We start from the raw sequence: 6,266 nt of genomic DNA on the forward strand, positions 1-6,266 counted from the left end.
GGTTGGTGCGCATCACACAGTTCCATTCGTACTTTAAAATTTAAAATAAACCATTGTGAAAGGGAGTTTAGGAAGTGGGCGCTATGTGAAAAACTCCCCCTAAAAAAGAATACAAGCTAGAATAATTTACATTAAAACAAGGAACTAAAATTGTATCAACTAAATTTGCATCACTTGAAACCTGTCGGAGGATTAAATGATTATGTACAAACAAGGAATTGGAAAAATTATAAAATACACAAGAACGATTAAAGGGGTTTTACGCTTCTACAACGTTTCCACTCGCGAACGATTCTAGCGAAAAAAGAATATTTATAACAATTGTAATTTGAAGGCTTAAGTTGCAGTTTATAATTACGATTATAGAAGGCTGGGGTGACCATGAGTTGCATAAAATTTAACGTCGGGCCGGCTTAACTGCTAACGCCAGACCTTCATCCCAGTCACATTCAGTATTTTAACGTCTGACAATAGCATTTACGCCCGCCTTTAAGTTTTATGCAACTCGTCCCTGGTGCGCTTTGAAGCTAGTTGAAATATTCTTCGAACAAAGCGAAAACAGATTTGCAACATGTAATCAACGAAAAGCAGCTGAGGGTCTCCGTTCGGCTAGCTAATCAGGCTAGCATAGATAGCAAAGCGATTCTCATACTTCATCTGTCCTCTCTTCTTGACCAGGGCAAGTCAATTAAGTTTTTTGTTTGTTTTCGTGCTTGCGTCAAGGATTTACTTCAATGTTCTCCAGTTTTTATAGCGGACACAGTTGCAAGAACAGTGCGCATCATGCGGCATTCAGCAAAATTTGGTTTACTTTTCCGTCGGTTCATGAAGCACAAACTGAATCCAGCTGAGACTCTGCATCATGCAAAATGTAGCAAGGAAAAAACTTTGTTCTTGCAACAGAACCTCTTCCATGAAAACAGGGAAGCCACATGAGTGACTGAACTGTCCCCGCTTCATCTCCCTGTGACATTTTTCTTATTGCGTCCTATAACCTGACCTTAGCTAGGTCCAGAAGATTACACTACCTCTCAAAAACATAAAGTCAAGATATTTCACCAAACAAAGTTAATAAAACACCAAGTTTTTATTTTAAGCTCCCTTACATGGGCAGGTTTACTAGCATCACACAGAAACGCGTAACTGGGGTATAGTGAGACGATATTGTAAAAACATTGAGATCAAATTATTCTTCTCTACATTCAAAATAGGCTTCTTGTTAAGTATGAAAGATCCTATCCCTAGTGGTCTTCTTTTAGGCGTCATTATATTATTAAATTATTACTATTAAATTATTTAAGCCTTTGTGATTTTGATGCGTCATGGGGGATTTGCTACGATCAATTCATTGCCCTGTGTTTAAATCTTCTGCTAATTGGTTGTGGTTTTACGATCCAATCGTTTAACATTTTGACTACAGTAGCATCTTCTTTTTCCCTAGTTTTCCCAACTGAAGATTTTCTAACAACATTTTTTTCCTTTTTCTATTTCGGGACTCACTCATGGGGGAGTAGGGCGAAGGTCTAGTGCTAGACTAAAGGCTCCCTTGTTCGGTTGCTCTTCACCCCTGATGACTCGAAGCCTCAATGAGCCTTGCAGGTGTCGTTGTACACTCTTCACCCGGCCGGGAACTTTACTCGACATCTTTACTTTCACTTTTTTCTTTTCTCCACCTTAAATGTTTAAAAAAAAACTTAAATCAACTCACATTCTTAACTGATACCCTTAAGTTTAATAACAACAATTGGTGTTGCCATGGTGACTGCAGATGGCACATGAAGGTGAGGACGAGAGCTTTAGCGTAAATTTCGTTGAGTACCTCGAGGCTCAGTATAGATCAGTAAAAGCACTTGGCGTTGAGAGCTAAGAGGCTTGAGATCATTGTTGATGCCGTCTTAAGTTGCAATGTCAATAATCCTTTTTTGCCCTCAGATGCGGGCCCCTTTTTTTCGATGGCGCCGCAAAATAAAGGGATTAAGGTTTTCTCGAAGATTGAAATTAATACATAAAATATATAATAATAATAATAATAATAATAATAATAATAATAATAATAATAAATAATAATATAATAATAATAATAATAATCATAATCATAATAATATAATAATAATATAATATATTAAATAAATTTAAATAACATATATGTTTGGCTGGAACGAAACTTAATTTGTTGGAAAATTCAGTTGCCGAAATTAGTCCGCGTAATCTGTATTAACTTTAAATGATAGGGTTTAAATGATTTAAAACTAAAAATACTAATAAATTAAAGATATTCAGCTAAAACTGCCTCCATGCACCCGCCGTTTAGGTTTATCTTCAGTCTGCATGTACAAAAATCCTAAAGAAATATTAATTAAATGAAATCTTGCTCCTTGTTCCTCCGTATTGTCCATTGTCGCCATTTTGAATTTCCATTATTATACCACTTATTGCATGAGATATGACTGTAATTTTTTTTTAGAAGATACTCTGATCGGCTGCTTTAGAAAGGAAACTTGGCTTGTTTTCTTTTCGATGCAATAGCGTCCCGTTTAAATTCTGCGCTTGCCCATTTAGATTTTACCCGAAATAAAACCTCTGGTCTTTGGGGTTTAACATCACATTTCGCGCAATGTGCATTTGCCACTTATCCACATTCCAATCCTAGCAGTATGAAGGACGTTCGTCACATGAACCTAGTTTAATGGTCTAGCTCCCACGAGTCTTTGTAATTCAGTGGTAGAGCATCCGAACTAGTAATCAGAAGGTCATAGGCTCGAGTAGCCTCCAACTTGGTCGTTTTTAGGGCAGTCGTATTATCCTCCTCCCCAAGAAACGACTGAGGTTCGAGTCCTGTTAGGAGAACTTTCAGAGTATGCCTGTTGCCCAGATTCTCTCCAGGCGACAAACCGCAGACCAAAGGGCCTGAGGACTCAGGGTAGGCCGGATAACTCTCTAACCAATCAGGGATGTCAAGGGAGAAAGGCGGAAAAGTAAAAACCTCTGAGTGGAACTTCAACCAATGATTTTTTTTCCCGCTTGTTTGTGCGCATGCATATGCATGCTTCTCGTTACGACCAGTTTTAAGATGTCACATAGGTACTTTTCACTTTTATACGCATTGTCTTCTAGGTGTTAGTTTTAAATTTTTATTTCCACGTATTTACGTTTCTGTTTACCTATACTTTTATGTATGAAAATTTAGGTAAGTTTTTCGTTTTCGCGTTGCAGTTGGAACTATGAAAAAATGGGAGTCTTGTTACGGCTGCAAAAACCTTTTTTTATGAACGGAATGGAGAACTGAGAAATTTAAGTGACAAAAATTGGATTTGTGATCTTTGTTGTTCTTCTTCGCGTTCCCACCGGTTTGCTATAGCGCTTGGCCATACTGGGAATATTTCATACTGATTGGTTAATCGATCGTCCGATTCCAATTACAAAAACTGAATTAGCGCGGTGCTAGCCACGACTCAAGAACGCAGCCAATTTCATGAAACGGGGGAATTGTAATTTGCGATTCCTTCAATGTGTTCCTTATTTGAGGCTGAAACTGAAAATTCAAAGAGACAGGATGGTATAAGCTCAATAGGCAATCAAAGTATCGAGTTTAATTATGTGGAATTTAATTCATGGCAATTAGTACATTTTTTTTCACAGCGTGTTAAATTAAATTTAGAATGACTCGAGGGTGTATTAGAAAAAAATTGTCACGCGATTATAACGACGCTGACGTGACCGAGCAGTTACATTATTTTTTCAGTACATCTGTCCACTGAACAGTGAACACTTCAATTAATTGTCAACTGAACGAGATTGGCCCGTGTGTTAAGATCAACAAGTTTTACAATGCTTTATACTTTATAGTTTCAGTCGCGCATACAAAAATACAATTACTTGTTCGCCGACTATTATATTTTTCAGTTTTCTAAAAGCCATTTTTTCAACGCACTAATTTAACCAGATCTGATCTGGGATAACCTCAGCCGGTTAAATTTAAAAAATGTCACTGAAACATTTTCAATATCAAAGTAAGCGGTTTTCTTCAAAAAATTAAAATAAAACTTACGTCTATGTAACAATTCGTCAATATTGACGTTTAAGATCAACAAATTTTACAATGCTTTATACTTTATAGTTTCAGTCGCGCATACAAAAATACAATTACTTGTTCGCCGACTATTATATTTTTCAGTTTTCTAAAAGCTGAGTGTATTACAATATTTTACGCGTGGATTTTGAGGCTAATTTACTGCGATTTTTGGCAGTTTACTTACCACCGTGAATTACATTCACTCTTTGGGTCAAAAAATTATAAATAATTCAATCAAGATTTTTCACGTCCTCCGAAGTCTAATTAATTCAAAATTGTATTTTACACTTCGGTCCAAGGTATTTCTTACTTCAGCCAATTTTACAACTGAAAAGAAAAAAATATATGGCATGGCTCGCGGTTTTTCCGGATAATGTTGTTGGTAATACCCTCGTGCGCGCCGCCGCGACGGGAAGGTTTCTCTGAAAGGTATGTATAATGAACTTCGTCGTTTTCTTTCTGCTCAGATAAAATTGACACAGCCAGGTCGAAGACGTCTGCTAACGCAGACAACCTTGATACTCAACGATCCGTTTTGACGGAATATTCCCTCGGAAGTCCCTACTGGTCAGCTCAGAAATGCGATTTAATTGTAGTGTAAAACTCAGTTGAGTATTATGTCACTCTATTATTTGGCGCAATGTCACCTCGCGTTTTGTATGAGAGCGAGAAAGGAGAATATTTCCTAGCTGGGTATTATTCAGATTATTGCTCAGTAATAATATTAATAGTAGAGTTTAATTTATTCAGTTTCTCTTGACTTAAAACGTCTTGTGATTTTCGTGTTAATTAACGCTTGGTGGTCTGCCCTCTCGGTCCATACTGGAACACCCTCCGCTTTTCGAGGTAAAAAACGTTTATATTTTTATTTACAATTCGTTTGTTATGTTCAGTTTTTAATAATACAGATTGTCAGTGCAACTTTGCCGGACCAACTGATCAACACTTCAGAGTGCCAAACCAGAATGATTAAGTTTTAGTTCTCAGAAATCAGGAGTGCACCCTCAAGGTTGTTTAATTCATCCTTAACATCTGATATATTAACTTACTTTCATTGAAAAACAGCATCAGGAGAATCATCAGATTGATTGTTTATCTTTTCCAACTTAATTACATGCAGTGCATGAAACTTACGCAGCTGCTTAACTACACACTAAAATTTGGAAATGAGAACTAAATTATCGAAAATAAACGACGTTTTGTTAGTGCTACAGAAGTAGACAAAATACCATTAATTGTTTTTAAATATTTGAAAGGGTAGAGCTGAACGTAATCAGCATTCGCTTTGCTCAGCCTTGCCATTGTTTACTTCTAAACGCCACAAACGTTTTTGTCCTGAGCTTCAAATGCTTTGGTTCCTCACTTGATAACTAGCTCGCCTTTTCCTTTTTGCTTGGTCGGTTCTCTTACAATATAATTCCCAGCCGACGTTTCTTGTAGTTGAAACTGCAAAAAATCAGATATTGAAAAATGTTCATTCACGGAAGTGTGTCTCTATCTATCATCAGTTCTTCCTGTATTACGGCTGCGAGAAAAACGTCATTGGCTTTTTTAAACATACGATAACAAACTTATTTGCTCGCTGAACTGCTAGGTTTTATCAGATTACCTTAAGGATACTTCAAAACCATTAATTCAGGGGTATCCAGCCAGACCATTTAAACAAAATACTTAAAAGTTTCCAGGTTGCTTTGTGTAAGCTAATGCAGTTTGATCCATTTGGATGGTTTAGCTGAAAATCAGCTGAGTTGCAGAAAGCCAATCTTATTCCCCGAATTTACAAGACGTTGTTGTCTTTATGAAAACGCTAGTTCACCTTTCTTTCGTATTTTTATTGCCCTGTTAATTGCTCACGTTGAGGCAAGTATGTTTCAAACGGGTGTTCACAGGAATGAGTAACGATGATGAATTAAAGTTCATCGCAGGATCCAGCAAAAACGGAGGTGACTGAAAGGCAGCCATCTTTCGGCTCACTCAGCCGAAATTATTTATCTAACCGAGTGGCTAAGTTGGACAATCTCTGCTTAAATTATTTCTGAGATTGCCCTCGTTTGACGCATAAAGTAAAAATTAATATAGCACCATGTTCAATCTGGCAGATTATGAATTATATAATTAATATTTCTATATTCCATTCTCTCCAGACATTCGAGACACGAAGCTGTCTTTGTATGGATAAGCATATAAAGTTTCC

This window comes from Pavona decussata, unplaced genomic scaffold, assembly GCF_977016875.1.
Source record: "Pavona decussata unplaced genomic scaffold, jaPavDecu1.1 SCAFFOLD_254, whole genome shotgun sequence".
NCBI lineage: Eukaryota > Metazoa > Cnidaria > Anthozoa > Scleractinia > Agariciidae > Pavona > Pavona decussata.